The sequence below is a fragment of the Castor canadensis genome, chromosome 10 (assembly GCF_047511655.1).
Source record: "Castor canadensis chromosome 10, mCasCan1.hap1v2, whole genome shotgun sequence".
Lineage (NCBI taxonomy): Eukaryota > Metazoa > Chordata > Mammalia > Rodentia > Castoridae > Castor > Castor canadensis.
The window spans coordinates 138,892,906-138,905,633 of NC_133395.1; the positions used below are offsets into that span (position 1 = coordinate 138,892,906).

The following is a 12,728-nucleotide window of genomic DNA, read 5'->3' on the forward strand; positions in this document are numbered from 1 at the left end:
TTGTTCTTTTCCACTGATGGAGGACCCTGTACAAAGGCAGGTAGTGCTAAATGATACTGCAAGACCAATGAAAGCCACTGGAAAAGCAAATAGAGAAGGCTGGCATGGCTTGAATTGTCTATATCCAATTGTGCAACAGTAAATGCTTGTAGGACAAATCAAGAACTGTTCAGAGAATTCTTGAATGTGTCCCACACGAATGCCAGAAATGATTTGAATGACCTAGTTTGGCCACAACCATCCACAGTTAAACATTGTACACTGCACTATCTGTGTTATTAAGGCTAGGAGGTTCATTGGGAACAGCAGGAAAAGAATCTGTACCCCGCATATTATTTTCCATTCAGAGTTCATTCTATTCTGTTCAGAAGACATTTTGTATCAAAGAGCATCAACTAGAGTTGAAATACTGTGTTCCCTGTTGGAGATTGAATAGGTACATTGCCATTTTGATCTTGGGGACATATCTTCTTCTCTCAACCTTTTCCTCTGAGTTCAGATAGACCACACATTAACAGAATAAACAACTGTAAATCAACAAATTAACTCTTTGGCTTTCAGATAGTACACAAAGGTGAGCAAGCGTGCACAGGTGGCAAAATGAAATCTCACAGAGCCTGCTCAATTTTGAATATGGTAACTTTCTTAAGGTACCAAACTTGAGCACAACTAAAGGAGTGAGTTCTCTGCACTGCTATCCTTTATGGAGGTCCAGCACTGGGAATGAGGGGAGGGAGCAGATTTTCCTGCACGTATTGGTACACTCCGTCAAATGCATTTCTGTTTCTTCTGTGTATATTTTTCTTCCCAAGTATATAACCATAGGGAAGCTAGTGTTTTTCCATTGTAGCATCCAAGTCTCTGTGAAAAATGCCTATTAAGAAAGGCTGTATATTTTTCAAGTCATGAGACAGGTGAGCAAAAATGGGGGATTATAATAGGAGAGACATTATGAGATGGAGAAAGTCAAATGTGAAAGCAGAAGTAATTCATCATTTTTCTTTTAGCTTTGGCCAGTGCAAGGCTCAGAACCAATTTTATTTTCTCCCACATATATTTCTGTGCTCCACCTATCTGCTTTCCTGACTTCATATTTGTATTTAGTATGTTTCTTTTCAATACTCAATTTTATTGCATTTAACATGATATATTTTTTATTTTTTGTTTATCACTGTGTGAATAGTATGTGGAGCTCTGAAGCCAAGCAGATCTGGTCAGGAATCTGGGCTTTCTTTTTTTCAAAAGCTATTCCATTTTGTATAGGTTCATTCATAATTCATTCATTCTTTCATCAATTTATTCTGCCAATATTTATTAAGCGATACCTAAATCCTAGATCATATGCAAATAATGGGATTACACTGGGAATGAAACTCATTAAAGTCTGTTTTTGGAGTTTATGACTCATTGAGGAAGGTAAATATGAATCAGTTATGCCAAGGTATATATAAATAAATGCTGAAGTAAGTTCTTTAGTTAAAAAAATTGGTAAGTCAGTTGATTGTGTAAGAAGATATTCAAGCAGCTGGACCACATTGAAGTATATATCTATAATGGAAAATGGTAATAGTACCAACAATATTGGTTTGCTGTGATGCCATAGATCAAGTGCTTAGTGTAGTGCCTGGAAAGTAGTTGGTTCTCAGCAATTTAAATATTCACTACTATTGTGATTTTGAGTATGTCCTATTAATATTAACTTAAACTGATAATAATGGAGTAAAATTATCACTTTAAAGCTGAACGGATATGTGAAGTTATCTATTTCAGGGTAAGGAGGCTCCTGAACCAGGCAAAAACTTGTAACACCATAGTGTTTATGCATGTGCTTTTACTTCTAAGATGATGATACATAGATTACATAAAAATCTTGCTTACTTTAAAGTCTAGAACTCAGTATGACTTAAGAATCACTGTAAAACCTTTCACTGCACAGATGAGAAAATCAAGAGCCATTCTTAAAGTATGTTTTATGGACTTCGCCATAAGGATCCTCCTTTCCCCAAGTCTGACTCTGTATCTCTTTCTCTTCCAAGTTTTTGTTGTGTTTTGTTTCTCTCTGGTTGTCTTATGCCTTTAATTTACTGTTGAGTTTTTGGCTCTTTTGGAGGGATTCTCATAATGCTCAGACAGATATGAATGAAAGTTGCTGACTTCTACACTATGTTGTTGATTTTTGCCAAGTAATCTCATGACCTCCTAGTGCCTTTGGGTTTTCACGAGATTTTTATTTATAGGCCTAGTAGGTAGAAAACCAAGATGAATATTTCCTCTTCTCTTTTTTTCTTCTTTTGTGATAAGGAAGCTCTCTGTTATAATGCAGAACAGGTCAGTGATGCCATAGGTATTTGTGTTATTGTTTAGCTTTACTGAGAATTCTCTTCCAACAATCACAAACTCATAATGAACAACAAAACCCAGTTCTGCCTCATGAAGGAGCATCTAAACTCTGTAAGGCAGAAGTTTCCATATTGCATTTATTAAAGCTTGAGTTCACTCTGAATAGTGACTAGAATGTTTAAGGTATTCAATACATCTGTTGAATAAACAGAGAAAAACAAAAGTAAAAGTATAGACTGAAACCTAAAAATCTTCTGGGAGTATCTTAGTATATGGTGATTAATTAGTTTAGATGTGAGTAAGCTGAAACGGTGTTTGCTGAAAGCTGGGTGAGGCTGCCCTGTTAGTTATGTGACAGAGATTTTATGACTTTAAGCAACCAAACTGCAATGTATTATCTCAGTTCCTGCAGGGGTTCAGCAGCTGGGTGTTTAGATTTTACCTGCATTAAGCTACCTCCATACACTGGGTGCCTGGGTCTCCCTCTTCACAAACTGTGATTTCATGGATAGGAATTTTGCTGGGATTTTTACTATTTTAAGTGGGTAATGTTCTTGCATTGTTTTTTTCTGGTGCTATTTATGTGTGGTTTCAATTATCAATTCTAACCTAAATTCAAAGAAAAAGTTCCTTTGACCTTCAAACATCAGAGTGAAAATGTTGGTTACCAAGACATTGATCTTGAAAGAAGGATTGTATTTTCTATTTCATGGGTTTCCATGGAAAATGGTTTAAGATGTCTCACTTAGACACATGAAAATTAGATGCTTTCAAGTGCTGCAGCAATTCCGACGTTCAGTAAATGGCCGCTCCATCTACTAGAACTTTAGTTTGAGTGGACATGACAGGGAAGTGGTTTCGAAGGTGTTGAAAGTGTGAACTTTATGATCTAAATAGATAACAAGAAAGTGAAATTTCTTGTTAAGAAAGGTGTGGCTCAAGTGGTAGAACACCTGCTTAGGAAGCACAAACTAAGTTCAAGCCCAGTACTGCCACACAGCCTCCCAACCTCCAAAGAAAAGGATTTTTAGGCCATTCCTATGTTATTAGAAAATAATACTTGAATGCATCCCCATACAAAAAAGGACATGCATTCAGTTATTGCTTATACACACACGTCCCTATTAAATAATTACATGAATATTTGTCAAATAATTTCTGGTGCAAGGGCACTTAAATAGATAATTTTGAAATAATACATCACCAAGAAGCAGTCAATTACAAAATACCATAGATACTTCAAATACCACTTAAGCTAATCACTGCAAAACAAGGATGTAAAAACAGAAACATCTGTGTTTAAGTCATCCAAATGTCAACCCCATGAAATACACATGTATAGCCATACCACATGGAATAGATGAAGTCTACCTTAAGGTTTATTTTAATTAACCTCAATGTTTATCTTTCAAGTGGAACTGTAATTTCTCTATGCTTTTGCATTATAAAATTTACTTTTGGATCTACTTAGATACTTGTATCTAAGTGTATTAATACTTTTCACTAAGAATAAACAAGCACTCCTAAGTGCAAAATTATTTTTTGTATTAAATACCAAAAAATGTGTATTGATTTGTAGAGTAGCACAAAATATCTAGGTTGTTGAAAAAGAGCCTACAAACTTTTTGTAATATTTTATTTTACTAAAATGGATATCAATGCTTTCTAGTAGAAATATAATCCAAGCATATATGTAATTTTACATTTTCTACTAGCCCCTTTTTTAAAGATAAAAGAATTTAATTTTTTAAAATATGCTTTACTTAACCCAATAGATAGCATATTATCTCAACAATTCCTTTTTTCTCTGGTGGTGGTATGGGGTTTGAACTCAGAGGCAGGCACTCTACCACTTGAGTTAATCCCTGTTTTGTGATGGGTTTTTTCGAGATATGGTCTTACAAATTATTTGCCCAGGCTAACTTCAGATCCTCTGATTGCTGCCTCTGGAGCAGGTGTGAACCACCAGGGCCCAGCATATCAACAATTCTTAATGAAATATTTTGCATTATCTTTCAGAGTACGTCTCAGAATCCTGAGTGTATTTTTCCTTTTACAGCACATAGAAGTTGTTATGGCCATATTTCAATTGTTTAGTAGCAATGTGTGGCTGATGGTGTCCAAGGTGGACAGAGCGGTGGGTGCACACTCACAGGTCAGCTCACCTCTGCCTGCCGTGCAAGTAGTGGGGAGCGTTCAAGACAGTGCGCTAATCTACCTGATCAAAACTTTTCATTTACTACCTTTGTGTTCTCTTTTTGTGCCAGAAAATATCAGAAAGTTAAATGTGCTGTGGAGAATCAAATTTCTGACAAATATCTTTTAAATAATAGGTGTAATAGTGAAGGAAAAAAATAACAGTTCACCTTCCTTTGTAAACTGCCTTTAAATGGACACCATTCGATCTGGAAAAACTCTAAACGATATTCAGTATTTACAGTGTCCCTTAAGGCTAAGGAAAGAAATTGAAACTTCCCTTTAAAATATGCAAACAATACCTTGAAAAATCTTTCTCATCAAAATAAAGGAACAGTACATTTTCCAGAAATTTTATTTTATCACTAAGCATGTGTGATTCATTTAATATAATTTATGTTTTAAAGGAATAAATTTAGATTCTAAAATTTAGATTTTTAAGGAATTTATAGTTTAAGGGATATATTGATTTTTTAAAAGCACTTTTTTGTGCTCAAGATGCATTATTAAACTGTAATTCATACAAAATAAGCTTAGCTATAACCATTGAAGTGTCTTGAAATGTACACACTGTACACATACGTTATGGCTTGGTTATGAAGTATTTCCCACCAAAGACTGACTGTCATGATCCCCATCTGGTGGCATTTTGGGGATGTGACTGGATCATGAGGGCTTGAACTCACTAGTGGGTTAAACCACTTATGGATTCATGACTTGATAGCATTATTGAGAGGTGAGTCCTGGTTGGAGGACGTAAGTCACTGGAGTTATGCTTTTGAAAGGTACACCTTGAAACCTATTCCTCCCTCCCACTCTGCTTCCTGATGGCTGACCCGGGCAGTTTTGCTCTGCCAGAGCTCCACAGCCATGATGTTCTGAGACACTGTAGACCGATAGCAAGCCAACCATGGATGAAACCTCCAAAACCATGAGCCAGAATATACCTTTCCTCCTTTAAGTGACTGCTGAGGTATTTTAATACGATGTATATTGAAACATATGTACCTCATTAATATGTACAATTTTTTATGCATCAGGTTTAAAAGAAACTGATGGCAGATCAAATTGATGTGTAGGTCATAGTTTGGTGACCTCTTCTTTAAATTTATATGAATTCTATATCCATCATTGCAGACTCAGGTATTAAAAGCAAAAGCAACAATCTATTGAAGTGATTGAAAAGCTTACTGAATCTTATCTCTGCATGCACTTTCAAGTATAGAAGTGTCAAAACAATAAATTGAACTTGTATGAGTTAAATTATGTGTATTTAGCAATGAAATATGGGACAATAATTTGAACAATTACTTTATATTTCACATTAGTATTCTCCCATGTACACACAAATCTACTGCAAAACATGTAATAAAACATTTTAGCATACTTTTTGGCAGAATCAAAACATTGGCAGTAATCTAATTATCCACTAATGATCAGCTGGACAAAGGAACTGTGGTATGTTGACATCCTGCAAACTGTCAAAAGGAAAATTAACGAACTAGCATGGAATGTGCTCAGACAAGTGATTCTTCATGTTAAACAAAACATTGACCAAAAGATGCAGAGCAAAAATTTATACATTATTAATCCATTCATCTTAAGTTCCAAATATTATATTAGCTTATCAGTGTGTGCAACATATTATAAAGATAAGCATGAACCAGATTATCATAAAAGCCTGGATAAGGATTGAGGCAGGGAAGTTGGTAGTACAGAGACAGCTCTTAGGGGCAAACCTATTTCTTGACCTGGGTGTTAGTTGCATCAATGATTGCTTATAATTATTAATTTTCCAGGCAACTGAGTTCTATGTACTTTTTTGTACTTCACAATAAAAATGGTTTTGTGTTTGTGGACATTTGATTCATTAAATCCCATCTCATTTATTTCAGATTGCTATGTGCGTCTATCACACTATTAGCTTATCTAAGAATTTGGTAAGTATTTCAACTAAGTCTCCATTCAGTAAGATGCTGGTTCAAATCTTGAAAAGACAAGCCAGCACTAGATTTTAATCCCTGTGGAACAACACTAGAGACCTGGAGATCTGTGCCCTTGAGCTGTCCCACTGAATTGTTGTGTTAGTGGTAGTACTGCACTAGTAGTCACACTAGTATTCAGCTGCCTACCATTCTTCTGCTTAGACACTTATATGTGTCTCTCAGCTTGGACACTGGTACGCATACATTTACAAATATATTGCCCTATCATCTTACACAATATTTATCATAGTATTATTCTGTTAAGTCATTATATTATAATAACTTCCTAACCATCATCATTCTGCCTCCCTTAGAGCTAAACTCAAGCTTAGAAAATTTAACATGTGAAAGGCCAAGCAACTATTAAAAAAAAAAAAGACTTGAATTTTAGTTTTAACCCAGATATTTCTGATTCCCAAAACTGAGCTCCTTCCTCTGACCTACTCTCCTTTTTTTTTTTTTTTTGGTAGTACTAGGACTTGAATTCAGGGTCTCAAACCTACCTCTTGAGTCATGCACCCAGCCCTTTTGTTTTTAGCTTGTTTTTCAGATAGGGTGCCATGCTTTTGCCCGGGTTGGACTTGAACTAAGATCCTCTTGCCTCTGCTTCCCAGGTAGCTGGGATTATAGGCATGTACCATCATGTTCAGTCCCATTTCACCTACTTTCATGTCTTCAAAGGGCAGATTTGCACAGCACTTCTTGCTTATTTACAAGGAATTGCCAAAGATCATAATGAGATAAATATTCAGAGGAGAAAGGTAAATTGTTCTGGATCTCTTGCTGGATAATCTGACTCAGTCACTGAATGAGAAATGTTATGCCTCTTTGTTTTTGTAAAAACACAGTAACTTGCTCTTAACTTTTATAATAATCTATTCTCCATTTTTCTTTATCATTTTAGTGCACTGCATACACCACTCAGCAAGATCCTATAGTATTTTTGAACTTAATATAAATGGAATGATACTGTATGTATTTTGTACATTGTATCTTTTGATCAACATTTTGCTCCAAGAGGAAGGGACTTGCTTTGGTGCATTCCATTATGGTTCATTCATTTCCATTGCTGTTACTTTATAAAATATGAGTACATCATAGTGTCTTTATCCATTCTGTCATTTAAACACATGAAGGTTGCTGTTGGTGTTTTGATTTTCTCAATAAAGACGTTATGAATGTTTTCGTTCATGCCTTAAGGTACATTCATGTGCACGTGGAAGAGTATTCATGTATAGAATAACCTGCCATTTCTTATGTGACTACAAAGGAATCTGTCCAAAGAATGATATGAAGGTTTTCTTCCACAATTCATCTTGCTTTGCCCTCCCTTTCCTAAAATGGAGAAAACAATTTTAACCTCTGGGGATCTTACAACATCGCTCTGTTTTTTAGAATTTTCAGCGATTTCTGACAATTTTTGTTCAATCTTAGAAGTTGTTCACAGCATAAATGGTCTAGACATGTATTTCAGCTCATCAAAAATTATGATCTGCCTTTTTTCTCTGGTCTCATTTAGTTGGAGACTCGGTTTTCATTTTATAATTCTGTTTTTCTACCATAAATGTACGTTTTAAGAAAGAAACACAGAGTCAAAATAGATTTTTGAATAGCCCAATTTACTCTGTCTTCCATTTGAGTTACATCATATTTAGCAAATAGGGAACACATTTATTCTCATAATAAGTTTAATTGCTACTGTTATTTCTTGGTAAAGAACATTTTGTCTGACAACAGATACTTGTTAAATCCTCACCAGCATTTCGAAGTGAAATATATTGGAGACTTTCTGATTTACTATATTTTATATTTTTATTGGTATTTTTGAATGAATGAGTATGAGAAGCTGTAGAATATGCATGAATAGTGTGTCATGTAGCTTGTGTGTTTGCTAAATGATGATTTGGGATTATCAGCACCAAAAATTAGCAGCAGTTTCAACATGTTTTGGATGGATGGCTAGGTATTTACACTTAAGAAATGAGCACAGACTGGAGATGGACTTCACGAGAAATTGCAAGTACCAATGTTTCCTGATGCCAGTGACACCACTCCTTTTCTTCCTTGGGAACAACCAAGCTTTGTTGTGGAGACTTCATTCTAAGGACTACCTCTGGCTTATGGTAACACTTCATTCTTCCCTTGTGTACATCAAATACTTTTGTGTCATAAAGTAGAACTACTTCCTGGAATCTAATATGATTTCCATTTCCTATAAACTATAGAAGATGGGTTCTTGAGAAACAAAGGGAAAGAACAGAGTACCCTAGGAGCCTGCCTTATGAATCTTCCTGGAATGTGTCTATACCCACAGGCTCCATTTCCTTACCTCCCATGTGTTCATTATGAGATTGCACAATAAAAACACCATTTTTCTTATTGTCAAAGGTATTCATTCTAATTGTTAACTATGGAGACAGTATGAAGAGTTCATTAATACCTAAACACACAATAGAAAAGGAAAACGAAAACTTATCCCCCAGGAAACTTCTCATGCTGAAATTTTTGTGACTCTTGTTCCAGATATCTTAATACTCACACACAACTTTTTAAGAAACAATATGTCATATGATGCACAATATTTTTGCATTCACTTTTCAGCATGGTTAAAAGAAAGTTTTCTAATTCAGTGAAGCAAACACCTCCCACCCACTTAAAGCCATCACATAGAGGTCTTTTTCTTTAAATCATGAGTTCTCCCTCGAGAGTAGTTCCTGCCCTCACTAAGTACTTGTCAATGTTTGGAGATTTTTTTGATTGTCACAACTTTCAAGGGTGGGGGTGGTAGTACTGTTGCCATCTAGTGGGTAGAAGTCAGGCATGCTTTTGACTATCCCACAAGGCGCAGGTCAGCCCCACATCAGAGTAATCGGGCCCCAATATCAAGTACTGAGATTCAGAAACCCTAAAGGGACCGTAGGCATCTAGGATTTACCCATAGAGACTCCATAACTTATAATGTAAGGGAAAATTGAAGAAGGTGGAAAAGATTTATTTTATGCATGACCACTGTCTTCCAACATTCTTCAAAATAACATATGGGGATGACTACATGCTAAGAATTCTTGAATGGGGTGCTTAGCTCCTAAGTAAATTCTAATAGCTTTTCTGAAACTGAGAAGACACTTACGATATATGGTTCAAAACCACATTAGTTCATCAGAAGTCACTGAGAGATTAATATGTGCTAACTATGCCTTTGGTAGGTAGGGGTAAACAGTCCATCAGGCCAATGGAACAAAAACCTTGAAAGCACAATGTTACTTATTATTTGTTTCCTTCAAGAGTGAAACCAGGAAAAATGCATAGAAATGACAGAGAAATAGGTTTTATCTTGCTATTGGAAGGGCTTCCCAAAATTTATATCTGACTGAGAATGCAGTGGGCTATCTCTAAGAGATGGCAAGTTAATTGTGACTGGATATATTTAATTTGGCAGTCTATGTTTGGAAAACTTTTAAAAGAACATTTCCATTGAATTGAAAAGGTGATTGCTGAGATCTTGCCAAATCAGAGTCTATTTTTTGTGGGGCCCAGTACAAAAAAAAACTGTCAGTGCCTTTGTTTAAAAACTATGAGTTTAAAGATGGTAACATGAACATTCAACAAGTTTATGACCTTTCTAAACTTGGGACTGTTAAGTATTCAGGTCACATACCCATGAAGTTAACCCTAGGTGTTACAAAGGCTTGGGATTCTGTAACTGAGATCTTAAGCCCTCTTTCTGACAACTCTATTTCTATCGCCATTGATGTTTCCTTTGTGTCTCTTTGACTTCCTTAAATATGGCATTGTTTATAGATCATCCCTTCATGCACCATTCCCATTTCTTTATACTTTTTTCTATCAAAAGTTCCATCCTTTTCCATAGCATGGCTTCTGAAACTACAGCTTACACTTCAGAGCATTTTCCTTCATGGTTCAACCATCATCTCAAGAGCAATGATTTGGAAACCATCCCGTCTTCTTGTTCAAAACACAAAATAAAAAAAAAATATTCTTCCAAGTTTTTCTTGAATCTGCCATTTATCTTTCCCCAAAACTTTAGATCCAATCACCACATATCATATGTTTTGCTTTTGAGTTTTGTTTTTCTCCTTCAAGGTCTTCATTTTCTGCCTATGTTTTTTAAAAACTTTCTGCTAGGTGCTAGTTGTGTTGTTTATTACTACCATGGTTGAGAGGCTCCTCAGAACCATGAGCGCTGGTTCTGGAGCCAGAAGATCTACTCTAATCCTGGGCAAAGGACCTTTGCTATCTCTGTATCTTTTTTTTTCATCTATAAAATGGAGATACTGTAGTAACTATAAGAACTACCATACAGTTAAACAATTTATTGCATGAAAATTGCTGAAACTAGAATTAATAATGGCTCAATAAATATTAACTGTTATTTTTCTTACAGCTTTGCAGTAATTCTTTGTAGTGCATTTTTCCTCAGTAGTGAACTTATTATGGTATCTAGTCTTCAGAACCAACCTCAATGACTTCACAATGCCTAGGAGATAATATTCAACTCTTGAGAGCCTTGACAATCTGGTTCCATTATATCTTTATATAGAAGGTTTTCCTCTATATCAAACATTCACTGAAGTCGCATAGGTCTATTCATTACCCAGAAATGCATGTGACACAACCACCTCACCCCTTCTAGGAGCCTTCACTCTCCATTCTCCAATCCTTTCTGTTTATGTGAACTCTGAATTCTCCAGTCTACACTCAGATCACACTTCCATGGTATAAATCCATATCACTTCTATAACACTTATACACTACCTTTGAAATTTTTATATGACTTTGCTTTCTTACTTCCTCTGTGTTATGCCTAAAGGCTTACTGTTTGGAATCAGGTGGACTATGTTGTTCTTCTCCTCATTAACTGTGGACCTTTGGAAAAATGATTTCCCTGTACAAATTCAGTTTATTCATTCACCCGGTAGGGACAATAAGGATGACTAACTCATAAGCGGTTTATAAGAATTAAAATAGCACATTTAACATTCATAACCCAGCTCAATAATTTAAAATATGTTTTAGTAAACATTGGGCAGAATGATTGTCATTGTTATTATTTGTATTTTCTTATATACCACAGAGCACTGAAAGTGTCTCCGAGGCACAGATCATGTGCTTTCAAAATCTCTCTACTATAATGCTTCTTGATTTAACTATTTTCTGCTGTAACTAATTGTCCTAGCCTGCCATTTCCTGATTGCATCCAAGACATACTTGAAATTTGTACAACAAAGTGTCAATCCCTGCTGACTAAAAGGGACTACAGTCCTGAGGATGATGACACTGACCCAAGTAGCAGGCATAGGCCCAGATGCAGGCCCTGCCAGTAATTGTCATTAAACTCTCATCTGGCACCCAGCGTGCTGCCTGCTCCTTAGAGAAACGGAAAGTTGTCAGTAGGCCTATAGCACACAAACAGTGCTGGGCACATTTTGTTGTTGGAAACATCAGGTCCATAACAAGACCATATTCATTATGTCACTGTGTGGTTTGAACATCAAGTCCATCCCATTGCTCACACCGTCACACGGAGTACCGAACACTCACAGTCATACCAACAGCACTTCACGCTGAGAGAAAAGCAAGAATTTCCGGGTCTGACCGAACTGGCAGTAAATTGAATTTGATCCCTTGCAATACCAAGCACCTAGAAGAAAACTGAAAGAAAAAAGAATTGATCATCATTCCAGACATTTTGAAATACAGTTGAATATCAGTGCTCTAAGACAACTTACTGACCCATCTCATCTATAATTAGGCATGTTTGCTTCTTCCTGTGAAAACTTCTATCATCTCTTTTCTCTAAACTTCAGAATCTCTCTCCCTTCTGTTAAAATTGTGTATATCCTACTTTTTGGCAATCTCTTTGAGAGCGGGCTCCATATCTCCCCTTTTCCTACATCAGTATTAATTTTAGCACTTAGAGTTGCTAATAGTACACACCCAGTGAGATTTGCCCAAGATGAAGTGGAGGATGTCTTACAGAACTGAAAAACAAGAACTACTTCCAGGGCCTTAGGAACACATTGGAATCAGGTATCTTAGCACTTAGAAAATGCAGGATCCTCCTTCTATCTCCACATCCCTCCTCGCTGGGCCTCTCATGGGTTCATTCTTCTCTCCTGAAGCAAATGACTTCTTCACCTTCCAAATCTATATGGCTGCTGTCAACAACTACTGAGTTTATATCTC

General features: G+C 36.1%; 1 protein-coding gene across 8 annotated transcripts in view; it reads left to right on the forward strand.

The window, feature by feature from the left end:
• Grm7 (glutamate metabotropic receptor 7) overlaps positions 1 to 12,728 on the forward strand; it is a 797,981-nt gene that overhangs the window by 480,067 nt on the left and 305,186 nt on the right. The window contains exon 1 of one of the 8 annotated variants that reach the window (XM_074044294.1): positions 6,460 to 6,476. The exons of the other annotated variants lie outside the window; for them this stretch is intronic. The gene's annotated coding sequence lies outside the window, so the exon portion shown is untranslated. Of the gene's footprint in view, positions 1 to 6,459; positions 6,477 to 12,728 lie in introns of those variants that run through there. 8 annotated transcript variants of the gene reach the window in all.